Source organism: Canis lupus, chromosome 16 (genome assembly GCF_003254725.2).
Source record: "Canis lupus dingo isolate Sandy chromosome 16, ASM325472v2, whole genome shotgun sequence".
NCBI classification, from domain to species: domain Eukaryota; kingdom Metazoa; phylum Chordata; class Mammalia; order Carnivora; family Canidae; genus Canis; species Canis lupus.
The window spans coordinates 22212018-22236598 of record NC_064258.1 but is presented as its reverse complement, the minus strand read 5'-3'; the positions used below and the strand labels follow the sequence as shown (position 1 = coordinate 22236598).

Genomic DNA, 24581 nt, shown 5'->3' with positions numbered 1-24581 from the left:
GCGGGGCTTTGGGGCAGCTGGCTCAGCGCTGCCCTGTCTCTGCCCTGACTGTGTCCATCACTGCCCAGCAAGGGGCTTCAACTGCAGTGGCCACAGGGCAGGAAGGGTGTCCTGGGCCCTATAGCATCTTCTTTAGTGGGCTGGGTGGACCCTGTGATGGGAGTACAGGGGGGTTCCAGGGCCTGATCTGTTGTGTGGCCTCTGGGGTGGCCCAGGCAGGTGCCAAAGGGAAGGGGACCCAGTGTTCTGCCTTCAAGTCCTAGTCCAAGGGCCACCTGCCTGCACCCTCCTGGTTCACTCAGAGGATGAGGAGGGAGTTCCATCACTGTGGGGGCAGCTGAGGCAGTGAGGTATCCTAGGATTGGGGCAGCCAGGCCAGAACCGGAGCCCCCAATGTTCCCGGACACAGATGTGGAGCCATGGGCTCTGGGGAGCTTCCCTCCTGCAGTGGCTCCTCAGCCTTGAGGATGGCCTGGCCAGGAGGGGGTCCAGGCAGCTCAGACTGGGTGGCTGGGCCTGGGAAGGTCTGTTCATCCACTCTAGGCAATGTCTCAAGAGTAGGAGAAGGGAGGAGAGGCCCAGGCACTGGGGACACTCGCTCCAGGCTCTGGGACCTCGTAGGGAACTTGTCAGTTCCCGCTGGAATGAGGCAGACTAAGGTAGCATCTCCAGCAGGCTATGTGTCCACAGCTAGGGGGCTTCAGGGGTCTTCACGGCTCCCGCATAGACCCTTGGCCTGACCCTGTCCACAGCCCTCTACACTGTTGATGCCCAGCCCCTGCAGTGAGTGCCTGCACACCCAGGCCTGGCTTGGTTTCCCTGAGGCTGGAGAAGAAGAGGAGAGGCCTAGAGATGAGGAGAAAGGCCCCAGGGGCTCTGTCCACTGTGGGTGACCCCAGGAGGCTGAATTGGGAAGGGATGGGGCCCTGAGCCCACCTGTGAGGGCAGGTCACAGTTCATTCTTCAGAGCTGGGCATGGAGGCCAGAAGGAGTCTGAGCACCACCTCATCCTCCAGGGCCCATGTCTGGGCCAGAGAGTCCTGCAGAAACTCCCAAAGACCTTCCAGGGGAAGCTTTAGGAGGTGTTCTGGGCACTGGGTGTGAGTCAGACCCAGACGGGCCCCGCCCGTGGCCCCCGGGTGCCTCCCAGGGGCAGTGGCTGGGGGTCCAGCTGTGCCCAGGAGCACCGTGGGCAGTGCTATGGCTGGGGGAGACCCCTGCTTGCTGCTCCTCTCAGGGATCCTCGCTCAACCTGCCTTCCCAGCCATACCACCCTACCCCCAGGCCTGGGTGCTGCTCAGAGCACAGGGTTAACACCCTTGCACCCCCCTTCCTTGGGCATACCTGGGCTCCCAGGGGCTTACTTACTCCTGTGCACCTTGAGGATTGTGTAAGCCATGGCTGTGAGCACGTGCTCCTCATCCAGGATATAGGCATCCCAGAGCTTCAGGGTGAGTGAGAAGGGGGTCTAGGGGACATCGAGGGCAGGAGGAGTGGCCTGAGCAGGGCCCCTGGGAGTCTCAGCTCGGGCTGGGACTCCCAACTGCCCATAGCCCCTGTCACTGTCCTGGCTGCATCCGACAAGGCCCCACAGCCTCTCTCGTGCATGCACTCCTTCCAGGGAGATCAGGGCTCCGGGCCACTGGGTTCTGACCCTGGCCAGCACGACCTGCAAACCTGGGAGGCACAGACTCTGCCCCTACTTGATGACAACACACCTAGAGAGGACCCCAGGCTGGCTGCAGAATGGACTGAGGGCTCATCGACACCCCAGGCTGACCTCACCTTCCCTGAGGGAGCTAAGGCAGAGATAGACCATCCCCCAAGAACCTCCTCAAGGGACCCTCTGGGTTTCTTCAGGATGGGTCTGGGCTGTGAACCTCAGTCATATGGTCTCTGGGTCGGGCCTGGGTTGTCTGGAGGGTGGGGCTGAGCTTGGCCCTCCCCCAGGGTCAGGGGACAGGTCAGGGAGCAGGGATCCTTAGGTGGCCTTACCTGGTCAATGAAACACTGAAACACTTGGGGTGTAAATGCCAGTGCACATCGGTTCCTTGTCCTGGCGGAAGGGCATGAGGTGCTCAGGCCCCATGCTGTGGAGCCAGGTGGACACACTCCTCATGCCCCACCCAGCCCTGACAGTGCCCCCGGCTCCCCAGGAGGAGGAACATGATGCCAAACTCTGAGCAGCTCAGAAGGACTGTGCTGCCCCACCCCTGCCCTGGGGCCACAGGGATGGAGCCTCTGAGAAGCTTCTACTCTCCATGTGCTTCTTCAGCTTGGGGAGACCTCTGTCTAGAATGTGCTTGTGATGGACCTGGAATTTCAGTAGTTTGGGGAACCCTGGAATAAAGAAGCCTGAGAAAGCCCCAGGCCCCCAGTGATCAAGGCCTCCTCTCACACAAGGCGGGGTGGGGTGTCCTAGCAGGGGCCTCCTCTCCCATGCCCTGACCACAGTGTGCTCACAGCCCTCTGAGCCCTGACTGGACCCACTCTTCCCAGAGAGCAGGTCTGCCTTCTAGGCCAGAGGTGGCAGGGCCCGGAGACCCTCATCTTCACAGAGACCCCATGGGGTGGCTGCCCTGGGCTGAGTGACGATCAGGCCTGTCTGACCCAGCACCCTCTTTCCTCTAGTGGCTGCCATGGGGGTGGGCAGGTCCCCAGCATTGAGGGGCAGTGGGTGCAGGCCACAGGGAGGGTGATGGGGGTGCACCCTCTGGGGCTTGGGAGAGAGATGGGTGGCCATCTCTGGGGCTTGGGAGTCAGGCTGGGGGCACACAGTAGGGGGAGATGCTGCCACCTGGGCTTTATCTGGCTATGGACTGGCTGGGTGGCCTGGGGGACGAGCAGGCAGCCAGACAGGGGGCTGAAGGAGCAGCAGGAGTGCAAGACTGGACCAGGACCCCAAGGGCCACCTAGGGAGGTGGTGCCCTTGTCAGTGGGGAGGCAGTCTGGGTGGGCATCCCCGCCTGTTCCATGGCTGCAGCAGCCCTGCAAGGAAGCTCTCCTGAGCTCCAATTCCATCCAGCAGCCAGGCCAGCCCCTACTATGAGTCGTGCCTCTCATTGGTCATCAGCTGGGCCAGCGCCCAGAAGGCATCCTCCTCAGTCAGGAACATCAGTAGGATGGCCACAATCTGGCTCATGCCCTGGCAGTAGCCCACTTCCTGCAAGAGCCAGAGCCCCATGGAGGGTGTCCACCCCTGAGGCCCCCTCTGAGCCCTCCCTGCTTGGGCGTCAGGCTCCCATGGCTCTCTCACAGCCCAGGATCCTGGAGAGTGCTCCCAGAGGGCAAGGAGAGGAGAGTGCAGGGCCACCAGGACCAGCTCATGCACCAGCATCATGCAGCCCGCTACCGAGCCCTGCAGCTACCATGCCAGGGCCCCCTTCCTCAGACCAGGAGGAAGGGCCTCTGTGAGGTGTGCCAGTCTGAAGGGGACCAGCCAGGTCTGGAGACCACACCATGAGTGCAGGTCGGGGGCCTGACTGTGGCCTCTGGGAGGCTCCACGGAGATAGCAGGGCCAAGACACTGCTATGGAACCGTGGAGCATCTGAGCTGGGGTTCCTTGGGGGACCTTTCTGGAATGCACCATGGAAGAGGAGCAGCCTCCTGGTCGGCCACAGCCTCATGCTCCTATTCAGGGCAATAGGAGCATTCCTCCCACCAAGGTTCTGATTAGGTCCCATCTCTTCAGGGTCCAGACCCGAGTTTTAGGATAGCAGTGGTGCACGCAAGAGCCCCAGGAAGCCCCAGCACTCAGGCACCCTCCCTCCCACAGGGAGGTCTGCACCCCAGCCCCCTGCCTGGGTCCTAGAGGAGAGAGGGACAGTGGGATCTGGGGTCCTAACTATGAGTCCAGGACCAGTTGGTCACCAATACTTGCATCTTGGGACAGTGGGATCTGGGATCCTAACTTTGAGTCCTGTTGGTCACCAATACTTAGGACAAGGACACCCGCGGGGCAGGGACACTCATCGTGTTATACACAGAATAGGCCAACAGCACATGGAACAGGGCTTGCTGCCTAAAAGGGGGGACAGCAGGGTGCTCTGCTCAGTCCGCTCCCATCCCCACCCCAGTGAGGCCAGCGAGGTGCGGACATCAGCTCCGCAGGCCCTGCGGTCTTCAGGGCACCTCAGTGGGGGCTGATTCTCTGGGGTCAAGTCTGCACATGGTGACAGGCAGCGATCTCACACATACAGCGTGCTGGAGGTTTATCTGCATTCTGGAGTTTTCTGTGTGCCTCCATGAGAGCTCCTGATGTGGGGTGTGCAGCTCCTGGGCTCTCCCAGAGCCACCAATGCCCCCTCAAGCCATGGAACAGCCCCACACCCTGAACGCCCCCTGGGAGCCAGGCTTTCCCCCTGCCCCTGCTCCTGGCAGCTCCTGACACCTGTTCTCCTGCTCTGGCTCGTTCCCAGTGTCCTATGAACACCACCAGCCACCAGCTGGCTGCCTGCCCTGAGCAAACGCAGCAGGTGCACCATGGCACTGAGCACATCCACAGCGCCTTCCTTTGTGTCTCTGAACTAGATTTTGTGTGGAGGACCCCATGCCTCTCATCCCAGAGCATCTCGGGTGCTTCCAGGTTTGAGCCATCATGAAGAGAGCAGGGAATGTTCATATAGGTTTGACATGGATATAAGGATTCAAACCACTTGGGTCACTATCTGTGAGCACTTGAAGTGTACGCGGGGGGGCCCCGCTCAGCTCTGCCAGAAGTCGCCCATCTGCCTTCCCGCATGGCTGCTTGACTCTGCACCCCCTGTTCCCACTGCCCCCGTGCCAGTGCTCCTGGAGGCCAGCTCCCCCTGGGCCAGGGGTCACAGGTCAGCCTGACCCAGCTGCACTCTGAGGGCCATGGGAGACACAGGGATCACCAGGTTCCTTACAGGGAAAAGCATCGACCTCTCATAATGAGACAGTCCGAGCAGCCCCCCAGGAAGCCCCAGTGCACCCCTGCCTGGCGGCTCCTTGGCCCCATCTCTGGCACCCCTGCAGGTCAGCCCCTGTGGGTCCTGGGCTCCAACACACACTGCCCGCCACTGAATGCTGCACACAAACAGAGCTCCATCCTCTGCTCCATCCACCTGCGCCCAACCTGTCTGGGGGCACACTGCCTTCCCTTCCCTCCCGTGCCGCCCCTGGGGACTCTACAGACACCCGGGCTTCTGATGGGAACAAACTGTCCAGAGAACTCCAAGGTGGCCCCGGAGGTGTGAACATGTCCCACACTAAGCAGCTGCACCACATCCTTGCAGGGGGGCAATGGTGTGGAGGTGGTGGTGTTGGGGGAGATGGTGTGGGAGGTGATAGCGCAGGGGGCATAGGTGTAGGGTGATATGGTGGGGAGCGGTGGAGTAGGATGATGGTGTGGGGGGCAATAGTGTTGGGTGATGGTGTGTGTGGGGGGGTGGAGTGAGGGGGATGACATGAGGAAAGATGGTGTAGGGTGATGGCATGGGGGTGGTGGAATGAGGGCTATGGTGTGGGGGGCATGCAGACACAGGGCATCTCCATTCTCTAAGACGCATACAGGTTTACAGATAAATTCGACCCTAGATCTGGGGTTTGCTGTGACACACTTGCTGCTGGGGACCTGTGTGGTTAGCACAAGACCCTGGCTGGACCAGGGGCGGCATCTGGGCGGTCATACTATATATCTTTACAAACAGTGCAAAATGTCTAAAATAAAATTCACAAAAGGGAGGTGGGCAGGGGGTTGGGGTGACTGGGTGATGGGCACTGAGGGGGGGACTTGATGGGATGAGCACTGGGTGTTATCCTATATGCTGGCAAATCAAACTCTAATAAAAAATATACAACAAAATAAAATAAAATTCACAAAATTCAGAAATACATAAAAACACTGAGGGTGGGTGTCACTCTGATTGGTCCATGTGTGTCCTAGTCCAGCAGCGGCTGTGCTGCCTGGCCCCCAGATCCCCTTACTGTCCCCCCTCATCTTCATGGAGCAGCTTCACACGCCCTTGGGGTTCAGCTCATACAGTGACACCTGGAGGCCCTGTCCCGGTGGCCTCCCCATCCCCAAGACCCTGGGAGGTGGGGGGCACATGGGTCATCCCGAAAACTTTACCATGCAGCAGTGTTTTGTTTTGTTTTGTTTTGTTTGTTTTGTTGCCGCCGTTCCCCTGGCCTCAGAGGGTTCCCTACCCAGAAGGCCCCTGGGCCTCCCCTGGGGCCCCTGGAACCCCGCTTGCCCAGCAGCCTCACCCTGATCCCATAGCGGTCCCAGAACATGATGTGGTTATGGAAAGTTCTGTTGATATCTAGATCTATTTGTTTGATGTCCTGGGAGGAGACCTGGGCCTCCTCCTTCATTTCCTGTGCCAGGGAGGAGGAGCTGGCATCAGGGACACAGAACCCTAACTGTTACCAGCTGGCATCCTAAGCAGGGAGTATGGCTGGCCACCATGTGAGTGTGTCCTGCAGAAACCTCCTTACTTCCCCTGTGAAACAGGGATGGCACAAGTGCCCACTGTGCCCATGGGGCCTGTCTTAGGGCCTGTGCTCAGCTGTCATGGGTGGGGAGGGGACTGAAGGTCAGCCTTGGTGGGGAGGCGACATGGGGGATCAGCCAGGGGCGGGGGGGTGGTGCTCCCAGAGGTCAGCCCCGGGTGGGTAGGGGACACTGGGGGGTCAGCCCTAGGTGGGAGTTGTGCTCCCAGGGGTCAGCTCTGGGTGGGTAGGGGACATGGGGGCATCAGCCCTGGGTAGGTCGGGGCTCGCAGTGATCATCCCAGGGCTCCTCCCCTCCCCCAGCACAAGGCCTGTCCAGGACTGAGCCTGAGGCTATGCCCTGACCTTGCCCCCGAGGTGGCTGCTCCAGGAAACCTGCTCCAGGGCGCTGGCCCCTCTCAGGGCACGTGAGGATACTGAGAGGGTCAGGGGGGCCTCTGCTCCTAGTGCCCTCCTGAGTCCTAGTCCCCCCCACCAGGTGGGGCACAGCATGGGCCGGCTGCCCTCCCTTTCCAAACATCCTCACCCGAGAGCTCATCCTGCTTCTTCCAGCAAGAACCTGGCACCAGCCCACCTGATCAGCCCCACTCAGGGCTCCAGGCCTGACCTCAGTGCCAGCTCCCATCACCCCGATGCTAACCTTGCCCAGGAGGAGCTCAGACACCTGCAGCCCTGTCCCTCTCTGCACCCCAGGCCACCCTGCTCTGGGGATGGTGGGACTGAGGTGGGGGCAGCAGAGAGGTGGGCGGGGCTCTCAGGTCGGAGAGACACCAGGAGATGCTGGGGCCACCCTGGGTCCCCAGGCAGGTGACTTTCCCCCCTCCCCCCAGGTTTCCCTAAGCTCCTGCCCAGGCCTCCCCTCAGGGCCATGTGTCTGCCGGGAGTGGAAGGGCCCTACCTGGTATTTCCCTGGGTTCCTGACTTTAATCTTCTCGATGTCAAGCAAATGCAACCACATCTGTCCCTGTAACTGGGGTGGGACGTCCCCCCCTTGAAGACCCGGTGACTCAGCTGCAGGAAAGAAGGCAGTTCTGGTGAGATGGGCCCAGGGTGGCACATCTTCAAGCCCAGGGAGTGGGAGGCTTCTAGAAGATTCTGCCTTTGGCTCCATGGTGTCTCCAGAGAGGCTGGGTGTCCCTAGAGCTGGGCCCCGTCCCCCACAGGGAGCAGAAGACCATGGCTCTGACCTGACGCTCCCTCACCACCATCTTTGGGCCTGGGAGGTTTGAGCTCCAGCAGCAGACTCTCCCCAGGCAGGGGACTCTCCCAGGGACACGGCAGGAGTAGACTGTGGGTGGCTCCCCAGCTCTGTCGGGACAGAGTGCCCTCAGGGGGCACCCAGCGCCCCACCTTCTCGCTCTGATGATAGTGGCCCCATTTCCTGAGCAACTTGTTGGCACGCCTGGTCTCCTGGCAATGTTTCTGGAAAAGGACAAACAGGAGCAGCAGATGAGTCTCCAGCCGTGGGACTGTGCTCGGTGCCACATCCAGTTGCCCTGCAGGGACTCAGAGGAGCCAGAAAGGCACAGGGCCGCTCCTGCTGACCGCGGCTCTAGGTCTGGGGCACGTTCCCAACAGCCCATGCAGTGCTGGGACAGGGGGTTTGGGGAGATAACCTTGGAGACGTCCTGGGGGATGGGATCTGAGGACAGCTGGCCCTAAGCCCACCGTCCACATCCTGCCCAGTGCCCAGGACAGGCTCTCACCTTGGCTTCATGGGGGCTGAGGCCAGGCAGCTCCTTCTCCCTGGAAGGCAAGAGACGCAGAGCACTGAGGCCCAGGCTCTGGCCCCACGGCCCCCACATCTGGGCCCAGGGGACTCAGGAGGGGAGAGCTCCCCCCACCCAGGGAGGGCAGGGGCTGCCAGCTGCCTGTGGGTTGGGCAGCATTCTGGGGATTCTGAGAAGGGTTGTTGCTGGTGGTGGGCTGGCCGGGGGCCCCTCAGCACCCCCAGGAGGTGACATGCCCCTGTCCTGGGATGGACCAGCCTGAGAGCTGTCAGTGTGGCCCAGGGGCTCCTATGACCATCCATCTGAGGTCCCCTCACCCTGTCTTCCCAGGGCCTGAGTACCCAGCATCTACTCGGCCTCCTCTGCACCCTAGCCATCCCCCTGCTGTCCCCTGACTCCACCCCTCTTGCTATCACCTCTGCCACTCTGACCCATTTTTACCTCTTGTCTTCTCAGAGTCCCTGAGCACAACCTACTCCTGACTCATCCAAGCAGCCACTGGGCAGTGAGCAGGGCTGAGGGGGCCAGGAGCAGCCCTGTTGGCCCCACATAGAGTCTCCAGTCTCCCTGACATTCTTGTGGGGCCATCAACCCAGCAGCCTCCTCCCCTCTGACCAAGGCCACTGGGCTGTCCCCCTTCCCTCAGCCCCTTTCCCTTGTTCCCACCCCAGGGCAGCCTCCTCCTCCTCTTCCCTCCTCCTGCTTGTGCCCAAGATCGTGAATCCGAGAAACCACCAAGGAGCCGACACCGATGCAAACACACGAGGGTTTATTTACAAGCTCGAGCTTGGGTCCAAGTGTACCCGACACAGCTGAGCAGGGGCTTGGACCCCGAGGTGGGTTCCAGCTTAGTTTTAAGGGCTGGTCTAGGGGACCTCCAGAAGGGGTGGAGCAATTCCTCAAGTTCTGTTTACATTCTGATATGGGGCCTTCAAGGGCTTTGAGCTCTGTTCTCATTCTAATAGGGGCTTCCTGCCCTTGGCTTGGGCTCTGTTTTTATTCTAATATGGGGCTTTCTAGGATGTCAAGCTCTAAGCTGTTTCTTCCTGTAACTGAAGTAAGGTAAAGTTCAGCTTATTCACAGGGGCCTGGGATGGCTGTACTTGTGCTAACGCTGAACTTAAGGTGGAATGGCCTTAATTTTCTCGGCCTCCACACTGCTCAAGCTGGTCAACCCTCCCTCTGCTGTCCACCCTCCCTCCCTGAACTTGCCTTGTCCCTAGCTTCTACCTGCAGCTACACAGAAGCTTTCGGTATGTGGAGGCCCTGGCCTGGGGGGTGTGAGTGAGGAGCACCCTTCCGACCTCGTCACAGACCAGACCATCCTCCTACAGAAAGCATGCCATCATCCCAGTGCCCCACACCCTCGGGAGCCCCTGCTGAAGGGACTGGACAACCCGCCCCCCCCCGCCCCCTGGCTGCAGGAGGCAGACATCTGGCCCTCCCTGAAGCAGGCATGGAGGCCACTCTTCTGAGTGCCCAGGGATCTGTCCCCAGGCCCAGCCCCCTTCTTGCGCATTTCCCGGGTTTGCCTTCTAGGTCTCTCAGCTCCAGCCCAGGGCATCATGGCCCTCAGAGGGCTCCAGAGGATGAGGTACTGACCTGGGGGCATGGGTCATCTTCCAGAGAGGCATTCTTGCAAATGCAAACCACCCCTGAGATAGATGAAGGAGTGTCCAGGGGACTCACTGCAGAAAGCCCTGATGGTCTGTGAGCTTCCACAGTGACGGGTCAGCATCATCCCAAGGGTCCTGTGGAGACCCTGCTTGGCATGCCCGTGGTGGGACCGATCAGAGCCAGGGACATGAGAAAAGGAAGGAGCAGAATGGTTCCTCTTTCCCTTAAATCCTTAGGGAGCCCAAGACCCTCTGAGATTGGCCAGGCCAATCCTTCCTTCCGAGAGGAAGGGCCTGTCTGCCCAGTGGGAGCAGCCTGACAGCCTCACCAGCCTTCTACCAGCAATGATCCCCACCTGGGCCTGACCTGACCTGGTGACTATGGTCCCCACCTGGGCCTCACCTGGACCTGGTGACTATGGTCCCCACCTGGGCTCATCTGCTACCAATGACTAGGATCCAGGATGGACCCTCACTTGCTACTGAGCCTAGGACCGTCCCCAGGGTCTCATTTGTTCCTGGTGACTATGGTCCTTTTCAGGGCTGACCTGGCTCATCCTTGGCTTTGATCCCCACCTGGGCCTCCCCTGGTTCTGATGCCTCCAGTTTTTTCCTGAGGCTCTGGCTCCTCTTGTTTTCATTTCTGTCTGGGCCCTACCTGCTCAGCTTAGATTAGGATCCCTGATTGGGTCTCACCTCTACTTGCTGGCTAAAACACCCACCTGACATCAGGTGTTCTGTGGACTATGATCCCCACCTGGGCTTTACCTGCTCCTACTGGCCCTCTCTGAAGCAGGCGTGGAGGCCACTCTTCTGAGTGCCCAGGGACCTGCCCCCAGGGTCTCAACACCCACTTGGGTCTCATCGACTGGACTCTGGCTATGATCCCCACCTGGTACATCACTGCTCTTGCTGCTTATGATACCATTTGGGCCATACTTGCTCATACATACTTAGGTATGAATGCCACCTGGGCCTCACCTGGACCTGGTAACTATGGTCCCCACCTGGGCTTGTCAGCTACCAATGACTAGGATCCAGGATGGACCCTCACTTGCTACTGATGTCTGGGACCATCCCCAGGGTATCACTTCTTCCTGATGACTATGGTCCTTGTTTGGACTGAGCTGGCTCATCCTTGGCTCTGATCTCCTCTTGGGCCTCACCTGCTCTTGCAGGTATGATCCCCACCTCTAGTGGGTGGTCTAGTGTCCATGATACCTGTCTGGGCCTCACCTGATGGCTATGATATCGGCTCTTTCCAAGGCCAGCAGGGTCCCCAGGTCCTCTTACATGGTGCTGCAAACCAAACCATCCAAGAATGACACCGCATGAAAACCTTCAGAGGACACATGTGTCTGTGTGTGCTCCCTGTTGGCAGATCCCCATCTGTCTGATTGGAGCATGGAGACAACCCTATAGCTCCAAGGGGGACATGTTGGGCTGAAGGATCACACACAGTGATCACTGTCTGTAGCTTGCCACCTACAGTCTACCTTCCCAGACACTGTCCCAGGACACACCGCCATGCTGGAATCACAGAGCTCTCCCACCCCGTTATCAGGAGCACATGAGGGGGCCCAGGAGGCTCCACGTAACTGCTGACCTGATGCTTGGGGTGACGTCTCCTAGCCCGGGGCAGCGCTGAGATGGTGGTGGATGGGCTAGCCAGCGAGTGTTCCTGTGGGCTTGGAGGGGGGAGGGGATCGAAGGTTTTTCTTAGATTCCACAAGTACAACGACCAAAGGGAAAAAGCAATGAACTGGCTTCATCAAAATTAAAAACTGATGCCAGCAAAAGTGTGATCAAACTACCCACCCTGAATGCAACGATTTGTGAGTAGCCTAAGGGGGCATCTGGAGGGAGCACGAGAGACTCCATGTTCCAGTTCATGAAGAACAAGCCATTTCTCAGGCCATGAGGACCCAGAGAGCCCTGACCATCCACCCCAGACCATGGGGGGAGGGGCTTGTTGTCATGTGTCAGGGTCCATGTATCTAGGATGGGCTGGAAAGGTCATGGCTTAGGTCTCCCCTGCAAAGTACAGGGCTTACAGGGGAGCGGGAGTCCCAGGTGAGCTGCCTGAGCTCTGACCATAGGCTTCTTCCCTGGACTGGCTCAGCAGGGTGGCATCCCTCATCCCATGGAGCTGTGGAAGGGCTGCAGGAGCTGCCTCACAGTTATTGCATGGGGGTCAGGGTATTCTCGACCCCAGCCTGGGAGCAGTGTCCATAATATCCACACTATGGGAGGACCCACAATGTCCCAGGACAGGTGAATGAAAAAGATGCCCAGCGCCCCCATCGGACCAACAGGCCCCACAGAGGCCTGCGGGGAGCAGGGAGCAGCTGCCACTCACCTGTGACCTGTCACTGTGTGAGCACCTTCTCTTTATGCACTGGGGTACTGTGCAGAGTGGGATAGTTCGGTCGCTGTGAGCCAGATCCAGAGCACAAGTGCCTCCAACTGCCTATAAACTCACAGTGAGCACCAGGCAGCTGTGGAACCATGGGGTGCCACAGTTCCACCCACAATAGGGTCCCGCATCATCACTGTAGGTTGATGGGGTCCAGTCAGCACTTAGACTTTCACCCTGAAGGCCAAGGGTCCAGGGGACAGTCCTGTCACCACGCCGGGTGGGAAGCGGAAGCAGGCACCCTCCCACATCCTTAGTTCCCATCCTCAGGCCCTCCAGGCCTCCCGCCCTTCTAGGCAGACTAGGTGTCGCAGATGTCCTCCTGCCCCCAAAGGTTCACAGCATGAGTTTTGCACTTAAGAATATTTGAGCGGCTTCTGGGTGGTTTAGTAAGTTAAACGTTGACTCTTGATTTTGGTTCAGGTCAGGATCTCAAGGTTGTGGTATAGAGCCTCATGTGGGGTTCAGGCTCCTGCAGGGGTGAGGAGTCTGCTTCAGATTCTCCCTCTCCCTCTGCCCCTCCCCACTTCACATTCTCTCAAATAAATCTTTTAAAAATTAACATTGAAGACATTTGAGAAATCTCTGCAGAGGTGTTTTCATGTGTGTAATGGCCATATAAATGCCTTTCACAGACCGACCATGATTTGTATCAGAAACCCCTATTTTTAATATTTATTCAAGTATAGTCGACACGCAATTTTATATTAGTTTCGGGGCTACAACTTAGTGATTCGCAATTCTGTACATTACTCAGCTCTCCCTGCGAGAAGTGTAATCACCATCTGTCCCCATACAAAGTTATTACAATGGTACTGACTCTATTCCCTATGCTGTACATTTTAAATTCCTGTGACTTCTTTGTTTTATTTTATTTATTTTATTATTTTTACTTTGTATATTTTTATTGGAGTTTGATTTGCCAACATATAGTATAGCCCCCAGTGCTCATCCCATCAAGTGCCCCCCTCAGTGCCCATCACAGTCACCCCAGTCCCCCCGCCCACCTCCCTTTCCACTACCCCTTGTTCATTTCCCAGAGTTATGAGTCTCTAATGTTCTGTCACCCTCTCTGAATATTTCCCACTCATTTTCTCTCCTTTCCCCCTTAATCCCTTCCACGATTTTTTAGTGAATGGATTTTTAGTGCCCCCCTCAGAAGCAAATGATGAGTATTCACCATTTCTAATGGCCGAGTAATATTCCATTGTATATCCCACATCTACTTTATCCATTCATCTGTTGGTGGACACCAAGGCTCCTTCCACAGTGTGGCTATTGTGGACATTGCTGCTATAAACATTGGAGTGCAGGTGTCCTGCCCTTTCACTGCATCTGTAACTTTGGGGTAAATCCCCAGGAGTGCAATTGCTAGGTCATAGGGCAGTTCTATTTTTAACTCTTTGAGGAAACTCCACACTGTGCTCCAGAGTGGTTGTACCAGTTCACATTCCCACCAACAGTGCAAGAGGGTTCCCCTTCCTCCACATCCTCTCCAACCTTTGTTGTTTCCTGTCTTGTTGATTTTCACCATTCTTACTGGTGTGAGGTGGTATCTCATTGTGGTTTTGATTTGTATTTCCATGATGGCAAGTGATGTGGAGTATTTTCTCATCTGCTTCTTGGCCATGTCTATGTCTTCCTCTGTGAAATTTCTGTTCATACCTTTTGCCCATTTCATGATTGAATTGTTTGTTTCTTTGCTATTGAGTTTAATAAGTTCTTTATAGATATTGCATACTAGCCTTTATCTGATATGTCATTGGAAAATATCTTCTCCCATTCGGTAGGTTGTCTTTTGGTTTTATTGACAATTTCTTTTGCTGTGCAGAAGCTTTTTATGTTGATTAAGTCCCAATAATTCTCTCTTTTTTTTTGTATTTTTAAAAGACTTTATTTATTCATTTATGAGAGACCGAGAGAGAGAGAGAGAGAGAGAGAGAGAGAGGGAGGGAGAGAGTGAGGCAGAGACACAGGCAGAGGGAGAAGCAGGCTCCCTGCAGGGAGCCTGACATGGGACTCTATCCTGGGTCTCCAGGATCACGGCCTGAGCCAAAGGCAGACAATTACCGCTCAGCCACCCAGGTATCCCTTTTTGTATATTTTTATTGGAGTTCAATTTGCCAACATATAGTATCACACCCAGTGCTCATCCCAGCAAGTGCCCCCACTCAGTGCTCAACATACAGGCACCCCAGTCCCCGCCCACCTCCTCTTCACTACCCCTTGTTCATTTCCCAGAGTTATGAATCTCTAATGTCCTGTCACCCTCTCTAATATTTCCCACTCATTTTCTCTCCTTTCCCCCTTAATCCCTTTCATTATTTTTTACTGAATGAATAAAACCATATGTTTGTCCTTCTCTGATTGACTTATTTCACTCAGCATAATAACCTCCAGTTCTATCCACATTGAAGCAAATGGTGGGTATTCATCATTACTAATGGTTGAGTAAATTCAATTGTATATATATAAACCACATTTTCTTTATCCATTCATCTTTTGACAGACACTGAGGCTCCTTCCACAGTTTAGTCCCAATAGTTCATTTTTTCTTTTCTTTCCCTTACCTTCATGAATGTATCTTGCAAGAAGTTGCTGTGGCCAGGTCCAAAAAGGATGTTGCCTGTGTTCTCCTCTAGGATTTTGATGGATTCTTGTCTCAGATTCAGATCTTTCATCCATTTTGAGTTTACCTTTCTGTATGGTGAAAGAGAGAATGGTCTAGTTTCATTCTTCTGCACGTGGCAGTCCAATTTTCCCAGCACCATTTTTTTTTGGTATTTTTTTTAAATTTTTAAATTTTTATTTTTATTTTTTTTAATTTTTTTTTTATTTTTATTTTTATTTTTTTTTATTGGTGTTCAATTTACCAACATACAGAATAACACCCAGTGCCCGTCACCCATTCACTCCCACCCCCCGCCCTCCTCCCCTTCTACCACCCCCAGTTCGTTTCCCAGAGTTAGCAGTCTTTACGTTCTGTCTCCCTTTCTGATATTTCCCACAAATTTTTATTTTTTTAATAAATTTATTTTTATTTTTATTTTTTTAGGATTTTTTTAAATTTATTTTTTATTGGTGTTCAATTTGCTAACATACAGAATAACCCCCAGTGCCCGTCACCCATTCACTCCCACCCCCCGCCCTCCTCCCCTTCTACCACCCCTAGTTCGTTTCCCAGAGTTAGCAGTCTTTACGTTCTGTCTCCCTTTCTGATATTTCCCACACATTTCTTCTCCCTTCCCTTATATTCCCTTTCACTATTATTTATATTCCCCAAATGAATGAGAACATATAATGTTTGTCCTTCTCCGACTGACTTACTTCACTCAGCATAATACCCTCCAGTTCCATCCACGTTGAAGCAAATGGTGGGTATTTGTCATTTCTAATAGCTGAGTAATATTCCATTGTATACATAAACCACATCTTCTTTATCCATTCATCTTTCGTTGGACACCGAGGCTCCTTCCACAGTTTGGCTATCGTGGCCATTGCTGCTATAAACATGGGGGTGCAGGTGTCCCGGCGTTTCATTGCATTTGTATCTTTGGGGTAAATCCCCAACAGTGCAATTGCTGGGTTGTAGGGCAGGTATATTTTTAACTGTTTGAGGAACCTCCACACAGTTTTCCAGAGTGGCTGCACCAGTTCACATTCCCACCAACAGTGTATGAGGGTTCCCTTTTCTCCGGATCCTCTCCAACATTTGTTGTTTCCTGCCTTGTTAATTTGCCCCATTCTCACTGGTGTGAGGTGGTATCTCATTGTGGTTTTGATTTGTATTTCTCTGATGGCAAGTGATGCAGAGCATTTTCTCATATGCATGTTGGCCATGTCTATGTCTTCCTCTGTGAGATTTCTGTTCATGTCTTTTGCCCATTTCATGATTGGATTGTTTGTTTCTTTGGTGTTGAGTTTAATAAGTTCTTTATAGATCTTGGAAACTAGCCCTTTATCTGATATGTCATTTGCAAATATCTTCTCCCATTCTGTAGGTTGTCTTTGAGTTTTGTTGACTGTATCCTTTGCTGTGCAAAAGCTTCTTATCTTGATGAAGTCCCAATAGTTCATTTTTGCTTTTGTTTCTTTTGCCTTCGTGGATGTATCTTGCAAGAAGTTACTGTGGCTGAGTTCAAAAAGGGTGTTGCCTGTGTTCTCCTCTAGGATTTTGATGGACTCTTGTCTCACATTTAGATCTTTCATCCATTTTGAGTTTATCTTTGTGTATGGTGAAAGAGAGTGGTCTAGTTTCATTCTTCTGCATGTGGATGTCCAATTTTCCCAGCACCATTTATTGAAGAGACTGTCTTTTCTCCAGTGGATAGTCTTTCCTCCTTTATCGAATATTAGTTGCCCATAAAGTTCAGGGTCCACTTCTGGATTCTCTATTCTGTTCCACTGATCTATGTGTCTGTTTTTGTGCCAGTACCACACTGTCTTGATGACCACAGCTTTGTAGTACAACCTGAAATCTGGCATTGTGATGCCCCCAGCTATGGTTTTCTTTTTAAAATTCCCCTGGCTATTTGGGGTCTTTTCTGATTCCACACAAATCTTAAAATAATTTGTTCTAACTCTCTGAAGAAAGTCCATGGTATTGTGATAGGGATTGCATTAAACGTGTATATTGCCCTGGGTAACATTGACATTTTCACAATATTAATTCTGCCAATCCATGAGCATGGAATATTTTTCCATCTCTTTGTGTCTTCCTCAATTTCTTTCAGAAGTGTTCTATAGTTTTGAGGGTATAGATCCTTTACATCTTTGGTTAGGTTTATTCCTAGGTATCTTATGCTTTTGGGTGCAATTGTAAATGGGATTGACTCCTTAATTTCTCTTTCTTCAGTCTCATTGTTAGTGTATAGAAATGCCACTGACTTCTGGGCATTGATTTTGTATCCTGCCACGCTACCGAATTGCTGTATGAGTTCTAGCAATCTTGGGGTGGAGACTTTTGGGGTTTCTATGTAGAGTATCATGTCATCGGCGAAGAGGGAGAGTTTGACTTCTTCTTTGCCAATTTGAATGCCTTTAATGTCTTTTTGTTGTCTGATTGCTGAGGCTAGGACTTCCAGTACTATGTTGAACAGCAGTGGTGAGAGTGGACATCCCTGTCTTGTTCCTGATCTTAGGGGAAAGGCTCCCAGTGCTTCCCCATTGAGAATGATATTTGCTGTGGGCTTTTCATAGATGGCTTTTAAGATGTCGAGGAATGTTCCCTCTATCCCTACACTCTGAAGAGTTTTGATCAGGAATGGATGCTGTATTTTGTCAAATGCTTTCTCTGCATCCAATGAGAGGATCATATGGTTCTTGGTTTTTCTCTTGCTGATATGATGAATCATATTGATTGTTTTACAGGTGTTGAACGAGCCTTGTGTCCCAGGGATAAATCCTACTTGATCATGGTGAATAATCTTATTAATATACTGTTGGATCCTATTGGCCAGTATCTTGTTGAGAATTTTTGCATCCATGTTCATCAGGGATATTGGTCTGTAATTCTCCTTTTTGGTGGGGTCTTTATCTGGTTTTGGAATTAAGGTGATGCTGGCCTCATAGAACGAATTTGGAAGTACTCCATCTCTTTATCTTTCCAAACAGCTTTAGGAGAATAGGTATGGTTTCTTCTTTAAACGTTTGATAAAATTCCCCTGGAAAGCCATCTGGCCCTGGACTCTTGTGTCTTGGGAGGTTTTTGATGACTGCTTCAATTTCCTCTCTGGTTATTGGCCTGTTCAGGTTTTCTATTTCTTCCTGTTCCAGTTTTGGTAGTTTGTGGCTTTCCAGGAATGCGTCCATTTCTTCTAGATTGCCTAATTTATTGGCGTATAGCTGTTCATAATATGTTTTTAAAATCGTTTGTATTTCCTTGGTGTTGGTAGTGATCTCTCCTTTCTCATTCATGATTTTATTAATTTGAGTCTTCTCTCTCTTCTTTTTAATAAGGCTGGCTAATGGTTTATCTATCTTATTAATTCTTTCAAAGAACAAACTCCTGGTTCTGTTGATCTGTTCCACAGTTCTTCTGGTCTCGATTTCGTTGAGTTCTGCTCGAATCTTTATTAACTCCCTTCTTCTCTTGGGTGTAGGATCTATTTGCTGTTTTTTCTCTAGCTCCTTTATGTGTAAGGTTAGCTTTTGTATTTGAGTTCTTTCCAGTTTTTGAATGGATGCTTGTATTGCGATGTATTTCCCCCTCAGGACTGCTTTTGCTGCATCCCAAAGATTTTGAACGGTTGTATCTTCATTCTCATTAGTTTCCATGAATCTTTTTAATTCTTCCTTAATTTCCTGGTTGACCCTTTTATCTTTTAGCAGGATGGTCCTTAACCTCCACGTGTTTGAGGTCCTTCCAAACTTCTTGTTGTGATTTAGTTCTAATTTCAAGGCATTATGGTCTGAGAATATCCAGGGGACGATCCCAATCTTTTGGTATCGGTTCAGACCCGATTTGTGACCCAATATGTGGTCTATTCTGGAGAAAGTTCCATGTGCACTTGAGAAGAATGTGTATTCAGTTGAGTTTGGATGTAAAGTTCTGTAGATATCTGTGAAATCCATCTGGTCCAGTGTATCATTTAAAGCTCTCGTTTCTTTGGAGATGTTGTGCTTAGAAGACCTATCGAGTATAGAAAGAGCTAGATTGAAGTCACCAAGTATAAGTGTATTATTATCTAAGTATTTCTTCACTTTGGTTAATAATTGATTTATATATTTGGCAGCTCCCACATTCGGGGCATATATATTGAGGATTGTTAAGTCCTCTTGTTGAATAGATCCTTTAAGTATGATATAGTGTCCCTCTTCATCTCTCACTACAGTCTTTGGGGTAAATTTTAGTTTATCTGATATAAGGATGGCTACCCGTGCTTTCTTTTGAGGACCTTTCGAATGGTAAATGGTTCTCCAACCTTTTATTTTCAGGCTGTAGGTGTCCTTCTGTCTAAAATGAGTCTCTTGTAGACAGCAAATAGATGGGTCCTGCTTTTTTATCCAGTCTGAAACCCTGCGCCTTTTGATGGGGTCATTAAGCCTGTTCACATTCAGAGTTACTATTGAGAGATATGAGTTTAGTGTCATCATGATATCTATTCATTCCTTGTTTTTGTGGACTGTTCCACTGAACTTCTTCTTAAAGGGGAATTTTAAGAGTCCCCCTTAAAATTTCTTGCAGAGCTGGTTTGGAGGTCACATATTCTTTTAGTTGCTGCCTGTCTTGGAAGCTCTTTATCTCTCCTTCCATTTTGAATGAGAGCCTTGCTGGATAAAGTATTCTTGGTTGCATGTTCTTCTCATTTAGGACCCTGAATATATCCTGCCAGCCCTTTCTGGCCTGCCAGGTCTCTGTGGAGAGGTCTGCTGTTACCCTAATACTCCTCCCCATAAAAGTCAGGGATTTCTTGTCTCTTGCTGCTTTAAGGATCTTCTCTTTATCTTTGGAATTTGCAAGCTTCACTATTAAATGTCGAGGTGTTGAACGGTTTTTATTGATTTTAGGGGGGGATCTCTCTATTTCCTGGATCTGAATGCCTGTTTCCCTTCCCAGATTAGGAAAGTTTTCAGCTAGAATTTGTTCAAATACATATTCTGGCCCTCTGGCCCTTTCGGCGCCCTCGGGAACCCCAATTAAACGTAGGTTTTTCTTTCTCAGGCTGTCATTTATTTCCCTTAATCTATCTTCATGGTCTTTTAATTGTTTGTCTCTTTTTTCCTCATTTTCCCTCTTTGCTATCAACTTGTCTTCTATGTCACTCACTCGTTCTTCCACCTCGTTAACCCTCGTCGTTAGGACTTCTAGTTTGGATTGCATCTCATTCAATTGATTTTTAATTTCTGCCTGATTAGCTCTAAATTCTGCAGTCATGAAGTCTCTTGAGTCCTTTATACTTTTTTCTAGAGCCACCAGTAGCTGTATAATAGTGCTTCTGAATTGGCTTTCTGACATTGAATTGTAATCCAGATTTTGTAACTCTGTGGGAGAGAGGACTGTTTCTGATTCTTTCTTTTGAGGTGAGGTTTTCCTTCTAGTCATTTTGCTCAGTGCAGAGTGGCCAAAAGCAAGTTGTACTGGGAAAAAGAGAAAAAGAGAGGAGAGAAAGAAGGAAAGAAAAGAGAAAGAGAAAGAAAAGGGAAGAAAAAAACGAAAAAAAAAAAAAAGAAGAAAAAGAGAAAGAAAAAGAAAGGAGGAAAAAAAGGGGGTGGGGGAAGGAAACAAATCAAAAAGCAAAACAAAAAAAAAAAAAAGAAAAAAAAAAAGAACCACGGGGGAGTATCTTCTGATTCTGTGTACTTTAAGTCCCTTGGCTTCTCCTGGAACTTGTCAGTCTAGCTGGTGTTCTGGGGGAGGGGCCTGTTGTGCTGATTTTCAGGTGTTAGCAGTTGGGGGAGCTGCTGTGCCCCTGCCTGGTGCAGGGCTCAGTGGGGGTTTTTTACCCCGTGAGGCCGCAGGAGGAACAGCCCCAGTGGCGGGGCCAGCTCTGGAAACCTGGATTCAGCTCCAGCAGGAACTCCGGAGATCTCCGTCTGCAGGGCCTGGAGGCTCTGGGGCGGGGCCGCTGATCTGCTCAGCTGGGGCAGGAGCGTCCTCGCTGTCCTGGGCCCTCCCGGCCTCTGCCTGTCCCGGGGGGGCCGGATCCTGGGCTGTGTCGCGGCGCCCAGTGCTCCGGGGCCTGCGCTGTTGGATTCGCGCTCCCGCCCCGCAGCCCCCTCCGCGGAGCCGCCCCCGAGCCCCTCCGAGCTGCTCCGGGTCCCGCCGTGCGCGCTGCAGCCCTTAGGGAGCTCGGCGCACTCCCCCGGGGCGCAGGTGTCTGTTACTGTCCCGGGGAGCCCCAGGGCATCCTCGCCCTCCTGGGTCCTGCTCCACCTCCCCGCGATCCCCTTTCCGCCCGGGAAGGTCGGTGCAGCTCCTGCTCCTCCGGGACGGGGCTCTCCTGTCCTGGGGACCCTCGCCCCGGCCTCAGCCCGGCTCCTCGCGGGCCCCTCCCCCTTGGAGGCCTTTGTTCCTTTATTTCTTTTTCCCCGTCTTCCTACCTTGATAGATGCGCGAACTCTTCTCACTGTTGCATTCCAGCTGGTCTCTCTTTAAATCTCAGGCCGAATTCATAGATTTTCAGGATAATTTGAAGGTTTTCTAGGTTATTTGGTGGAGACAGGTGATTTGGAGACTCTACTCTTCCGCCATCATGCTCCTCCCCCCATAAATTTATTTTTTATTGATGTTCAATTTGCCAACATATAGAATAACACCCAGTGCTCATCCCATCAAGTGCCCCCCTCAGTGCCCATCACCTAGTCACCCCCAATCCGCCCACCTCTCCTTCCATCACCCCTAGTTTGTTTCCCAGAGTTAGGAGTCTCTCATGTTTTGTCTCCCTTTCTGATATTTCCCACTCATTTTTTCGCCTTTCCCCTTTATTCCCTTTCACTATTTTTTACATTTCCCAAATGAATGAGACCATATAATGTTTTTCCTTCTCCGATTGATTTATTTCACTTAGCATAATACCCTCCAATTCCATCTATGTCAAAGCAAATGGCCCAGCACCATTTATTGAAGAGACTCCTTTTTCCAGTGGATAGTCTTTCCTGCTTTGTCGAATATTGGTTGACCATAATATTGAGGGCCCATTTCTGGGTTCTCTATTCTGTTCCATTAATCTATGCATCTGTTTTTGTGCCAGTATCACATGGTCTTGATGATCACAGCTTTGAAGTACAACTTGAAATCTGGCATTGTGATGCCCTCAGCTCTGGTTTTCTTTTTCAATATTCCCCTGGCTATTTGGGGTCTTTTCTGATTAAACACAAATCTATGATTATTTGTTCCAACTCTCAGAAGAAAGTATTTTGATAGGGATGGCACTGAACATGTAAATTGCCCTGGGAAATATTGATATACTCACAATATTAATTCTTCCACTCCATGAGCATGGAATATTTTTTCATCTCTTTGTGTCTTCCTCAATTTCTTTCAGAAGCGTTCTGTAGTTTTTAGGGTATAGATCCTTTACCTCTTTGGTTAGGTTTATTCCTAGGTATCTTATGCTTTTGGGTGCAATTGTAAATGGGATTGACTCCTTAATTTCTCTTTCTTCAGTCTCATTGTTAGTGTATAGAAATGCCACTGATTTCTGGGCATTGATTTTGTATCCTGCCACACTGCCGAATGGCTGTATGAGTTCTACAGTCTTGGGGTGGAGTCTTTTGGGTTTTCTGTGTACAGTATCATGTCATCTGCGAAGAGGGAGAGTTTGACTTCTTCTTCGCCAATTTGAATGCCTTTAATGTCTTTTTGTTGTCTGATTGCTGAAGCTAGGACTTCCAGTACTATGTTGAATATCAGTGGTGAGAGTGGACATCCCTGTCTTGTTTCTGATCTTAGGGGAAAGGCTCCCAGTGCTTCCCCATTGAGAATTATATTTGCTCTGGGCTTTTTGTGGATGCCTTTTAATATGCTGAGGAATGTTCCCTCCATCCCTACACTCTGAAGAGTTTTGATCAGGAATGGATGCTGTGTTTTGTCAAATGCTTTCTCTGCATCTATTGAGAGGATCATATGGTTCTTGGTTTTTCTCTTGCTGATATTATCTATCACATTGATTGCTTTACGAGTGTTGAACCAGCCTTGCATGCCGGGGATAAATCCCACTTCGTCATGATGAATAATCTTCTTAATGTATTGTTGGATCCTATTGGCTAGTATCTTGGTGAGAATTTTTGCATCTGTGTTCATCGGGGATATTGGTCTATAATTCTTTTTGGTGGGGTCTTTGTCTGGTTTTGGAATTAAGGTGATGCTGGCCTCATAAGACTAGTTTGGAAGTACTCCCATCTCTTTCTATCTTTTGGAACAGCTTTAGTAGGTTAGGTATTGTTTTTTTTTTTTTTCTTTAAACCTTTGCTAGAATTCCCCTGGGAAGCCATCTGGCCCTGGACTCTTGTGTCTTGGGAGTTTTTTGATGACTGCTTCGATTTCCTCCCTGGTTATTGGCCTATTCAGGTTTTCTATTTCTTCCTGTTCCAGTTTTGGTAACTTGTGGCTTACCATAAATGTATCCATTTCTTCTAGATGGCCTAACATATTGGTGTATAGCGGCTCACAATACGTTTTTAAAATCGTTTATATTTCCTTGGTATTGGTTGTGATCTCTCCTCTTTCATTCATGAATTTATTACTTTGAGTCTCTTCTCTCTTCTTTTCAATAAGACTGGCTATGGTTTATCTATCTTATTAATTCTTTCAAAGAACCAGCTCCTGGTTTTCTTGATATGTTCTACAGTTCTTCTGGTCTCTATTTCATTGAGTTCTGCTCGAGTCTTTATTAACTCTCCTCTTCTGCTGGGTGTAGGTTTTATTTGCTGTTCTTTCTCCAGTTCCTTTAGGTGGGAAGTTTGCTGGTGTATTTGAGTTGTTTCCAATTTTTTGAGGGATGCTTGTATTGCAATGTATTTCTCCCTCAGGACTGCTTTTGCTGTATCCCAAAGATTTTAAACAGTTGTATCTTCATTCTCATTAGTTTCCAAGAATCTTTTTAATTCTTCCCTAATTTCCTGGTTGACCCTTTCATCTTTTAGCAGGATGCTCTTTAACCTCCACGTATTTGAGTTTCTTCCAAATTTTTTCTTTTGATTGAATTCTAGTTCCAAAGCATCATGGTCTGAAAATATGCAGGGGACAATCCCAGTCTTTTGGTATCAGTTGAGACCTGATTTGTGACCCAGTATGTGGGTCTATTTGTGGAGAAAGTTCCATGTGCACTTGAGAAGAATGTGTATTCAGTTGCATTTGAATGCAAAATTTTGTATATATCTGTGAAAACCATCTGGTCCAGTGTATCATTTAAAGCTATTGTTTCTTTGGTGATATTGTGCTTTGAATATCTGTCATTTGCAGAAAGTGACATGTTGAAGTCTCCTACTATTACTGTATTATCTAGTATGTCTTTACTTTGGTTATTAAATGATTGATATACTTGGCAGTTCCCACATTAGGGGCATCAATATTCATGATTGTTAGGTCTTCTTGTTGGTTAGACCCTTTAAGTATGATATAGTGTCCCTTGTCATCTCTTACTACAGTCTTTGGGATAAACTTTAATTTATTTGATACGAGGATTGCTACCCCAGCTTTCTTTTTAGGATCATTTGAATGGTAGATGGTTTTCCAACCTTTCATTTTCAGGCTGGAGGTGTCCTTAGGTCTAAAGTGAGTCTCTTGTAGACAACAAATAGATGGGTCTTGTTTTTTAATCCAGTGCAAAACCCTGCACCTTTTGATGGGATCATTAAGCCCATTCATGTTTAGAGTTACTATTGAAAGATATGAATTT

At 50.6% G+C, this 24581-nt stretch overlaps 1 long non-coding RNA gene across 1 annotated transcript; it reads right to left on the bottom strand.

Moving 5' to 3' along the window:
- Positions 1 to 11059: 11059 nt before the first annotated feature.
- On the bottom strand, positions 11060 to 12314 carry LOC112664603 (uncharacterized). The gene is made up of 3 exons (XR_003139850.3): positions 12184 to 12314; positions 11431 to 11512; positions 11060 to 11123 (listed from the first exon to the last, which is right to left on the bottom strand). It is a non-coding gene; the product is annotated as an uncharacterized LOC112664603 (long non-coding RNA).
- Positions 12315 to 24581: the final 12267 nt, after the last annotated feature.